The sequence below is a fragment of the Camellia sinensis genome, chromosome 10 (genome assembly GCF_055761805.1).
Source record: "Camellia sinensis isolate YWXY chromosome 10, ASM5576180v1, whole genome shotgun sequence".
Lineage (NCBI taxonomy): Eukaryota > Viridiplantae > Streptophyta > Magnoliopsida > Ericales > Theaceae > Camellia > Camellia sinensis.
Window position 1 is genome coordinate 61,509,517 of NC_138970.1, and position 12,801 is coordinate 61,522,317.

At 35.8% G+C, this 12,801-nt stretch overlaps 1 pseudogene; it reads left to right on the forward strand.

The window, feature by feature from the left end:
- The first annotated feature begins 2,897 nt into the window (after positions 1–2,897).
- LOC145800427 (uncharacterized) lies at positions 2,898–11,520 on the forward strand (annotated as a pseudogene).
- The last annotated feature ends 1,281 nt before the right edge of the window (positions 11,521–12,801 follow it).

The window sequence follows — 12,801 nt, forward strand, 5'->3', positions numbered from 1 at the left end:
AAACCTGCATTTTAGCCTACTTGCGAGTAGCAAACCATTTTCAAAGCAAGCATGAAATGTTTTGTTCCAATTTAGGCGATTTGGTCTATATTTGTTTGCTATGCACATAACATAGTAATTCTAGACTAATAACCTGATTAAGAACACATAACGTTTTCAAAATTGGATATCACGGTTAGTAGAGGCCGGTCTTCAGACCGGGCGAGAGGGGGTGCTCATAGCTGACCTTCCCCGACCGTACCCATGTTCCCGAGCCGAGGCAACTTTGGTGATGACGGACACGTGGCCTTCGGCACCGAGTCAGGGTTTCCTAAATTCCCCCATTTTAAAATATTTAGGTGGCGACTCTGTATCTGGTAAAGTAGTCCATGTTTGGCACTTCTTTTCAAAAAATCTGTTTCTCAAAACGATTTGCCGGATTTGGACTCTTTGGTTCAGATTAAGAACCGTGACACAAATTGAGTCCGAACTGTAGCATGGGGCCCACGGGCGCGTCTACAGGGGTTGATACATGTACATCACATAGTCCCACACTACATACACCTACTTTTCTGGGGACTAGTTCGACCGCGACCATGAGTACACATGATGCAATTCTCACTGACATCTCCCACGTTGAGGATGAGGCCCATATTGAGCACCCCCCCAAGAGCGTGAGGGAGAGGCCGAGGTTATGGTCGTGGCGGACGTCGCGGCCGAGGTCGGGGTGCGAGCAGAGGCAGAGGTTAAGGTCGAGGTCCAGCTGCAGATTGTGATACAGTTGCACCAGATGAGGGAGTTTCGCAGCTCACAGCAGTATCCGATCTTCGGCCAGAGACAAAATCAGGGGCAGCACATGCAGGAGAGGTAGGGTCAAATTCACAGGCTCCATAGGCAATCAGTGGAGGGCCACATGTAGAGGAGGGAGTGCCACTGGATACGCATTTACGATTGGGGAAGCCAGATATTCAGAGAGTCTACCGTAGGAGACCGAGAAGGGATGTCCATGGTCGGGGTTATGGGACTGGGGGCAAGTTAAGGCATTAGCAGGTGTGATATGAAGTGTATAATTTTTTTTATTCATAGTTTTTGTTATAGTTTTTGTAAATCAAACTTGTACAGAGGATGTAAATGTGCCATACTTATTTATTCAAAAATATAATTTTATAATTTTTTATTCTTATTTATTTTGATCATTTCCTAAATACTTCAAATATTCAAATCATGATGTCATAATGGATTTAAACATGGTGGTTATATACATAAGAGATTCAAGTTGTGCTGCATTTGGTACTATGTGGATTTTCATTTTACAATAATAAACTATATAATTTTTCATACAGTTTTTTTTTAAATAATTTTTTTTAACTACATAATTATTTCTTTACAAAAAACACAGAATAAATAATTACATAAATTTTATTTATTATTCTGTACTTTTTTCCCCAAAGAATTTGATAACATAATGATAAATTTAAGAACACTTTTTTTTTTTCAAATACAAACACACAAATTTCAGATTACATAAGACTACCCAAAAAAAAAAAAGGTACAGAACTTGATAATATAATAAAAATTTGAAGAACATTGATTTTTTTAAATAACGTGCGCACACACACACATACAACATTAAGAAAACAAAAACACAATAATAGAATAGATTAACCCTCCAACTGGACCCAAATTCTGTAATAATAAATAGTTTCTCTAGCACCCAAATTCTTTAATTTGCCAACCCCACATTCCTTCATTCCTATCATCACTGTGGCCCTCTTCACTCGAAGAACCCCAACTCCCTATACTAGACCCTCAACCATTTGCCTTTGACGTTGTGTCGTTCCTCAAAATCTGATTTTTGTCAACAGCCGACTCGTTGCCACCATTGGACTGGCTATTTTTATTACAACTCCTGATATTAGTGGGTGACTCATTCTCATGCCTGGGTTGAGATTATACTTCAACTTTACTCCCCTCAGAATTCGAAGAACCCCAAGCAGCAGAAGTTTTTGACTGAGGTACATGCTCAACATCTTCTTACTTGACTGTGGGTGACTCATTCTCATGCCTGGTTTGAGATTGTATTTCAACTTTACTCCCCTCAGTATTCGAAGAACCCCAAGTAGCAGAAGTTTTTGACTGAGGTACATGCTCAACATCTTTTTACTTGACTGTGGGTGACTCATTCTCATGCCCGGTTTGAGATTATATTTCAACTTTACTCCCCTCAATATTCGAAGAACCCCAAGCAGCAGAAGTTTTTGACTGAGGTACATGCTTAACATCTTCTTACTTGACTGTGGGTGACTCATTCTCATGCCCGGTTTGAGATTGTATTTCAACTTTACTCCCCTCATTATTCGAAGAACCCGAAGCAACATAAGTTTTTGACTGTGGGTGTATTTCAACTTTACTCCCCTCATTATTTTCTAGGTACTTCACTGTGGGTGTGTTTCACAGTGTTGTCTGCAACTGAGAAAATAATTTCGATTTTATCTCATGTAACTTAACTCATGGGCATTTCAAGACACTTGGGGGTATATACTTGCACTCTATTTCATAGTTATTTATGAACAGTATTGCTTTAACAAAAAAAAAAAATTAAAGCCTCTGATTCATTTTATGATTTAATTTATAATTTTTTGCAAACACCTATTTGTACTGAAATCGTCAGTTCGAAGTGACTTCTTACTGTATTAAAAAAGCAAGCACCAGAAAACAGTTTACTGTGGCGATGTGACAACTTACTACATTGAAATGGCAGAAGCAAGCAATAGAGAATTGACAGTGATTGAGCGAAATAATGTCGTAAACAATGTTCTATGTTGTGTTGTATCTTTGTTACTAGAGTGTAAGACAATGTTGTTGTTCATTTAGCTTACGGATGTATTTCAACTATTTGTTATATGAACCTGAAGTTTATGAAATCACTACATTTATAAGTACACATGTCAAGATTCGTTACGAATTTCTCTTCCTATTGATAACTCATGTATAAGCATTGCAAAGCCATTATACTGAATGAAAACGTTTCATCATACATGAAACCAAGTTCATTCAGTATCATCATTATATTCCACATCAATAATGCATGAAATCATGAAATCCTAGTTCAAGTAGCTTCTTCAGAATAACAATAACGGAGAGAAAGCAAAGGTATTTGTTATTTGTAGAATTACAAAAACTATTCAAAAACTATTGAAATTTCTCCCTTCATTGATAAGTCGTAGATAAGCATTACAAATCCATTACAAGATAAATGGTTTGGTCATTCATCCAAACAATTTCATTCATTATCATCATCATCTGACATCTTAATATCAGATTCATACATAACGTCCATGCTCCAGGCGAAGTACTGGTGTGCATCATCCATTAACCCATCTTCGGAACGCTCATTTGCAGTCTTCATTAGTTCGGACCTTTGCAAACGTTGGGTCATGGGATTAACTTCATCGTAGATACGATGCAATGCCCTTTGTAACAACTGTGGAGTGTCAGTTGGCATACGCATGGCTAACCGGCGAGGAAATTTAATATTAACTTCATGACATAGCTCAACGAGAACGTTTGCTCGAGTTATGCAAAATTCCCACTCAGCTCTCATGGTATTGATGGCGGCATGTGAGTAACGCAAATTTGGATTTAACGGGTATTGAAATTCATCTCCATCTACAACCCAATAGCAACCCATTGCTGAATATAGATCAACCACCGTATATCTCATGACGACATCGCTCAAAATAGCTATAAAAATTTTGTTGTGGTATGATGCGATATTTATACCACATATACACATGGTAGCTGTATGTTTGAACTTATTGTAAACAACTATGCATCAGAGTTGTCACGTCAACTTTTATGACCTGAACAACTATGCATCAACTTTATATGAGTTGTCACTTCGACTTTATGCAATTTAATTTTGACTTTTAAACAAAGTTCAAATCTGCTTAGAAATTTAATTTCATTTTTTCACTTACAAATATAATTCAATTTATTTTGCCGTGACAATATATTTAATTTCACTTTTCACCTTACATATTTCATTTAATTTAATTGAAGAAATTTGACCAATTTAATTTGAAGTTAACTATGTGTTGATTTAAGTCGGTGTTGTTCTTGTCTGCATACTAGGTTAGCTTTTATCTGTAACACTTTCAAGTTCTATACATCAAAAAACCCATTCATTCTAACTCTACTACAAATTAATCTTCAATACATTATATCTCTATAATGTTTTATCTTCAAGGTTTATGAATCTATTTGGAGTTGCATAGGGTAACTTTTTAAACACAAAGGGTCTAATTGTTTTATTGTTTTGTTCTGACACCCCCTCATCCCATTATGAATTGAAAAAATTCACATGGGCACAATAGCTATGGTACGATAATAAATTGTAGCTCGGCACAGTAATACGTCAAACATTCATCAGTGATGCAAAGACTTTAACAGACGTAATAAATTGTATGCTGTGTTTTTTCCTCAGATGCTATGTGACTTTCTGCAGCGATGCAGTGATGCATGTGACTTTTTTTCCTCAGATGCAGTGATGCATGTGATGCATGTGACTTTGTGCAGTGATGCATGTGACTTTGTGCAGTAATGTAGTGATGCATGTGACTTTGTGCAGTGATACAGCGATGCATGTGACTTCATGCAGTGATTCAGTGATACAGTGATGCATGTGACTTTCTGACTTTGTAAATTATATACTTTGTGACTTTTTTTCTCACATGTAGTGATGCATGTGACTTTGTGCAGCGTGACTTAGATGCTTTGTTTTTTCCTCACATTTCAGAATTCATCTAAGTCACATTAATATGACCACATGGCAATAGTGTTGATAAACAATTATATAAAGGAGTGAAGTGTAATTTACCGAATACAAAAAGAAGCAGAAAATGCAAAGAGGAGAAAAGGGGATGACTGTAAAGTTTCGTTAAGTGAAAATAAGATAAAATATAGGTTGTAGTGCCAATCTTCTTTACATATCAAATGGCCAATTTATTATTTTGTTTTGTTTGTGTTTTGAACATTGTTTTGGTGAAAAAATCAACGATAGTTTTGTAGGTCGAAGTGAGTTGGAAGGTTGTGTATTTACTTGCACTCTGTTTCATAGTTGTTTATGAACAGTATTACTTTAAAACAAAAAAAAATTAAAGCCGCTGTTTCATTTTATGATTTAATTTATAATTTTTTGAAAACACCAATTTGTACTAAAATCGTCAGTTCGAAGTGACTACTTACTGTATTAAAAAAGCAAGCATGAAAAAATAGTTTAATGTGGCGATGTGACAACTCACTGCATGACTGATTAATTTGACAACTCACTGCTTGAATATGAAGGGATTGCATTGTGAAAAGGACGACCTACAATTATGATTTTATCTGACAACCACGTCCGTGACTACATCACAAGTACACAAAGTCACGGGTACTCAGGATTGCATGAAATGAATAAGATAAAATAATATCACGGGTATCACTTCTTCCATAGTGCCCCAACTCAATTATCGTCACCAGGTCATCTCTACTTAACCCCTAGTATGATGTCTATAAATAGCGCTACCCCTAGTATGATATTTGTTCAAGTCATAACAATAGTAATATATCTACAATTACTATTATTATTAATTTTTTTATTTCATGAACAATGTCTTCAAGAGGTGCAGGAAGTTCACGCCGTCAAAGAAATCCGAAAGTGTGGCTACTACCTCCATTTACTTATGACTACAAGAGCAAAAAGTACTTGAGTCCAAAGGATTATTATGCTGGAATCCAAGTAGAATGGCCGCTCAGTGTAACGGAGCAAGAAGGATTGTTTAATGATCTACGTAACTTTGGGGCACCGGTACCTCATCGTCCTTCATTGACCATGGCTAGACGAAATGTGAGTGACTATGAAAAAACAGTTAGCAGAATTAAGGAGAACAACAGAATGTTGATGCGAAGATGTCGACATTTCATGCTTCAACTAGCCACCAAAATGGCAGAAGCTAGCAACAGAGATTTGACAGTGATTGAGCAAAATAATGTCTTAAACAATGAAAAATATCTCTCTGACTACTACATGTCAGATGAGGAATGAGAAATCAAACACCTTTATCTTTCATATATGTTTGTATGTTGTGTCGTATCTTCGTTACTGGAGTATAAGGCAATGTTGTTGTTTATCTAACTTACGGATGTATTTCAACTATTTGTTATATGAACCTGAAGTTTATGAAATAACTACATTTATAAGTACACATGTCAAGATTCGTTACGAATTTCTCTTCCTATTGATAACTCATGTATAAGCATGGCAAAGCCATTACACATGGTAGCTGTGTGTTTGAAATTATTGTAAACAACTATGCATCAGAGTTGTCACGTCAACTTTTATGACCTGAACAACTATGCATCAACTTTATACGAGTTATCACTTCGACTTTTATTTACTACTCAATGCATATCTGAAGGTTTTAAGCAAAGTTCAAAATCCACTTACAAATTTAATTTCACTTTTCCGCTTACAAATATAATTCAATTTATTTTGCCTTCACAATATATTTAATTTCACTTTTCACCTTACATATTTCATTTAATTTAATTGGAGAAATTTGACCAATTTAATTTGAAGTTAACTATGTGTTCATTTAAGTCGGTGTTGTTCTTGTCTGCATACTAGGCTAGCTTTTATCTGTAACACTTTCAAGTTCTATACATCGAAAAACCCATTCATTCTAACTCTACTACAAATTGATCTTCAATACATTCTAACTCTATAATATTTTATCTTCAACGTTTATGAATCTATTTGGAGCTGGATAGGGTGGCTTTTTAAACACAAAGGGTCTAATTGTTTTATTACTTTGTTCTGACACCCCTCATCCCATTATGAATTGCAGAATTCACATGGGCACAGTAGCTATGGTACGATAATAAATTGTAGCTCGGTGTAGTAATACGTCCAACATTTCTTAGTGATGTAGTGACTTTAACAGACATAATAAATTGTATGGTTTGTTTTATCCTCAGATGCTATGTGACTTTGTGCAGCGATGCAGTGATGTATGTGACTTTTTTCCTCAGATGCAGTGATGCATGTGACTTTGTGCGGTGATGCAGTGATGCATGTGACTTTGTGCAGTGATGCAGTGATGCATGTGACTTTATGCAATGATGCAATGATGCATGTGACTTTCTGACTTTGTCAGTTATATACTTTATGACTTTTTTCGTCACATGCAGTGATGCATGTGACTTTGTGCAGCGCGACTTAGATGCTTTGTTTTTTCATCACATTTCAGAATCCATCTAAGTCACATTAATACGACCACATGGCAATAGTGTTGACAAACAACTATATAAAGGACTGAAGGAGTGATGGTAAACACACAACTTTTCCACTGAGTTCACCCTAGGAAACTATCGTTCATCTATTGAGAAAAAGTCAAATGGAGTATAGATTCACGGCAGGGGGTAGGAATCGCAGAGGTGAGAGCTCACGACGAGGAAGAGGAATAGGAAGGGGACTCGCAGGGGGTAGGAACTTCGAAAGAGGTGAGAGTTCATGCCGAGGAACAGGAACGGGAAGGGGAAGTGGCGATGCTGAAGATGAAACACCATTTACTTTGTTAGATGCCTCTTGTGCTTATCATGATAGGTTTGGGAAGCGACATTTTGTCATGCCCAAGTCCTATCGAGATCCATGTGGTTTCGTGGAGGATCCATCTGATAATCAAACAGGATATGGTTTAGCAGACGCTAGACTTCTGAAGTGGCCCGCACTATTTATAGAGCGAGTGCAAATGGAAAGATTATGTCGGGAAAATCGACTGAAGGTGCCGAAAGCACACGTTCAGTTCAGATCCAAAAGGAAAATTCAGATAATGTTGATCGATTATGTGAAAGACTTCATCATGAGATTTCTCAAATGTGCCGTAGGTCAGCCCACGATATGGAACTATCTATACTTAAGTCGGATGCCAAGAAGAACGGAACAACACCAAATGCTGCGGCTATCAAGGACGATCATGCACTTCTCTCTGACCCTGAGCTCTCTGATTGTTCAGACTCTGAGATTGCCGATTTGAGCGAGGATTAGGCATTTATCTGTCTGCTAAATTATATTAAGTTATCCATAATTATATGTTGTGTGTGTTAAAATAACTCTTTCGACAATGAGTTTGTGAAAGGTTTGTCTAATATTTGTCTATGTAACTGTTAAGTATTGTACTCGTCACTTTATTTTATGTTCTGTGTTATGTTGAATGTTTCCACAAATTATTTTTGTGGGATACTTATGTTTGAGCTAACTACAACGTTCTAAACTGTTATAAGTGCTATATTCATACCTTTATTTTGTTTTCCTGTTCGTAGTAGTAATTAGCAAATTAGATACTTTATATATGTTGTGTGAAGTTTTATGTAAATATTTCGTGGCAACAAATATTTAGTTTCGAAAAATCTGCAAAAGTAGGCTTAGTTTGGGAAATAAATTCATATAGGGGCTTAGTTTGGGAAAAGCCCCAACAAAATTTCTCTGAAACTGCGCAAAATGTTCTCTGGGAGGGTGCGTGTCTCGAGGCCATTATTTTCTTCTTCTTTTTTAATTTTTATTTTTTAATTTTTTATTTGTTGTTTTTATTTTTGTCCATTATCGATCTTTTTTAAATCATATTTGAATTATATAACAAAATAAAAATTTATTTAAAATTTTATATTTAAATAACAATTTAAAAAATATCAAGTAAATTAAGCAAATATTTAATTTACATTTTTTACACAATTCATTACTCTTTAGACAATGCATGCTGTTTATTTTTTAAAAATTTAATGTATAAATTATTTATGTAAATATCAAATTAATCTGATAATCGTACATATAATTTTATCATTTAAAAAAAAAATAATGGATGTGAAACATAATTTCCAAATTATATAATTGATTTTTAAATATTAAAATAATAAAATTTGGTAGCTAAGATTACAAATTTAATACGATATTTTATATGAATAATTTATATATAGAGATCTACAAGATGATTGAGCGAATTATAGAATGCGGATTGAATAATAATAATAATAATAATCAACAGTGAGTGGTCACGCTTTCCTTAAAAAATGTATTTCGGTAGTAAAAGCGTGGTTGTGAACAAGACGATATTTTATATGAATAATTTAAAAACTGTATTGAACCAAGTTTTCTGGAAAAAAAAAATATTTAAAACCACAATAAAAGCGTGGTTCAAAACCACGTTTTCTGGGAAAAATTTTTTACACAGTTAAAGCGTGGTTCGCAACCACGTTTTAAAAAAAAAAAATCACTTAAAAGCGTGGTTCACAACCACATTTTTAGGAAATTTTTTTTTTTACTTAAAAGCGTGGTTCACAACCACGTTTTCAGAAAATAAATAAATAAATAAATAAATAAATAAATTTACTTAAAAGCGTGGTTCCTAACCACGCTTTCTTAATTAAAAGTGTGGTTTGGAAATGCACTTGTACGATTTTACAAATTTTCCATGCGAGAGGCAGAAAAACAGTGAAAGCGTGGTTCACAACCACGTTTTAGCCTAGAGTGGAAATTCTGTCCAAACTAGGCCTAGTTTGGGAAATAGGTTGCTAATTTGGGAAAAGCCCTGGTGTCTGCTCGCGAACACAGAGCTGAGCTTGAAGAAGATGTCAAGAAGAAGAAGAATTTCTATTTCTTCCATTATTGGACCAAGAATAGCTTACTACAATCATTGGCTATTAAAATGTACTTCCACATCTCCATCTCTATTTGTTCTGTTTCGTTCTTTCTCTAACACCACCAAAAACCCTACTTCTCATCCTCAAGGACACGAACCTAAACCTAAAGCCTTACCCAAACAACCATGCAATTTGGGTCCCAATCATCTTCATTCTGCTTTAATTTCCTTCAATTGCATGCTCCGAATGCGACCTTTACCCCCAATTTCTCAATTCAACAAAGCTTTAGGCTCTGTCTTGAAAATGGCTCATTACGCCACTGCTCTTTCTCTTATTCATAACAAGTTGCAACAGTTCCAAGCTATTCAGGTCAATTTGTACACCTTCAACATTGCTATTAACTGTTACTGCCGCCTTAATCGAGTCGATTTTGGGTTGTCACTTTTGGGAACCCTCTTCAAACGCGGTTATACACCTGATGTAACTACCTTCACAACTCTGATTAATGGGCTTATTTTGCAAGATAAAACTCCTCAAGCTGTGAAGTTAGTTAAGAAATTAATGAGAACTAGAGAAATTGAACCAAACGTGGTTATGTATGGAACCATTGTCAATGGGCTCTGCAGAACGGGAAACACTTTCAGGGCTGTTAGTTTGCTTAGGATTATGGAAGAGGGAAGTTATGAACCTAACACCGTAGTGTATACCACGATCATTGACAATCTTTGCAAGGATAGAATGGTGGATGATGCTCTCAAACTCTTTTCTACAATGGATGAAAAGGGTATTTTCCCAAATGTTGTCACTTATACTTCTTTGATTCATGGCCTATGTAATTTCGATCGGTGGAAGGAGGCTGCTGAAATGTTCAAAGGAATGTTGGATAGTGGTATTGCTTCGAATGTTCATACGTATAGTGTGTTGTTGAATGCATGTACCAAGGAAGGGAAGATGAAAGAGGCAGAGGGAGTACTTGAATTCATGATACGAAGAGGTGTGGGTCCTGACGTAGTCACATACAGTACTCTAATGGATGGATATTGTTTGCAAGGTCACATGGATGAAGCAATCAGAGTGTTCAATACCATAGTGGATAGGGGCCTTCACCCTAACATTGTTAGCCACAACATTTTGATTAATGGATATTGCAAGAAAATGAAAATAGATGAGGCCATGCTTCTCTTTCGACAATTGCCTCGAAGGGGGTCGAGACCTAACACTGAAATGTTCAATGCTATGTTACGGGGTTTGTTTCAAATAGGTAGATGTGGAGCTACTCAAAAATTTTTTAATGATATGCAAGCTGCAGGCATAAATCCAGATTCTCAAACTTATGGTATCGTATTGGATGGGCTGTGTAGAAACAAGAATATTTCCAAAGCATTGTCATTATTCCAAATGATGGAAAGGAATGGTTTAGATCTTAATAGTGTTACATACAGTATTCTCATTGATGCATTTTGTAAGGACAACAAGCTTGGTACTGCAAGGGCTCTTTTCAGTAACCTTTCTTCCAAGGGATTACAACCTGATGTTAAGACATACACTACGATGATACAAGGTCTTTGTGAAGAAGGTCTACTACATGAAGCCAAAGAGTTGTTTGTTAAAATGGAACAAAATGGTTGTTTGCCAAATGATGTCACTTACAACACTATTATTCGAGGATTTATTGAACAACGCAAGCCCTATGAGGCATTAATACTCGTTGAGGAAATGGTTCAAAGGGGTTTTTCAGTAAATGCATCCAATTCTTCCTTGATCATAGATATACTCTCAACTAAAGGACAAGATCTTGCTCTCCAAGAAGTGATAAAGAAGTTCATGCCCAAAGATAGTCGTGGAAAGCAAGAGATTGAGTAAAGTGCTTAAGCTGTGAAGGTAAAGCTACGTACATATTATAATATATATTATTAGGTGAAGCTCCCTTTTTTTTTTCTTTTGTTATATATTGACATGGGCTCATACTTCTTCTCCATCAATAATTTTGGAATTGTTGCTACATGAATTTGCAGCATTATTTTCACATGTTGTAGAAACTTGTAGACTATTTGTTACCTCTCTCTCTACAGTATTTTAATCCACATGTTACAAATTCAAATAGATTCTTTTTCAGTCCCCTGAATTATGTACAAGTGGTCATTTCTTAGGGATTTAGGACAAATGACCCCCAGTGGTACTTTTGGAGATTTCTTTCTTAGGTATGTGGTCATCAACTAGTTCTCTGAAGGAGAATTTATGGTATTAGTAGTGTAGATGATTAAATATCTCTGTATGTGGTGTTGGAAGAGGCATAACTATTGTAGAATGCCCAGTTGGTTAGAAATTACAATAATGGTTGGTCTTTGTGCTCTATGAGATTTATACAAAGCTTGAGAGGCTTTACATCATAGATAAGATTGTCATTGTTAAATGGAAGAAAAAAAATAAAAATAAAAAGATCGATGAATAAACCATTTAGAAGTTGATACTCTTCCCAATAGTGGGTGAGGCAATTCTCGCCTTGTTCGAATGCCTATTGTTGATTTATAATTTCCATTTATGTATCTTGTGCATAATGCCTCATAATTCTTTCACCCTGTCAAAATTTTTGATTCCCCTCTTTTGAAGGTTCATATCGCTGCTGCCGCTCTAAGCAACCCCACTCATATACCTCAGTGCTGACATAATTCAATGGTAACAAAAAATTCTTGTTGAATTAACAACTGTTCCTTTTCTTCTAAGCTATTTCAAATACAATATTATTTTTATATTATTCTATTGGTATTTATTACAACACTATATTCTTGTGTTGATTGTGAGGACTATCAATTCATTCATGTTTTTGCTCCAATTGAAGCTCATGTACTGGTAATTGACTTGATCAAATAGAGTATCAGCATGCTCTACAAAGCTAAAGCAAACGGGCCCTTAAGAATTAGGTTTGGACTCATCAATCTAGTTTTAATTTGCACCCTCATTCTGATAATGGTGCAGGGACTTTGTTAAAGGACCCGGGTGGTGATTATGGAGATTATTCAAATCCTTGATGGAGTTTTAAAGGCTGTAACATCTTGGACTGGGAAGAATTCTGTCACGACCCCATTCTGCCCCTAGTAGAATGGTGCCGTGATGGCCAGTAATCCGAGATTACCAAAGGCCAAC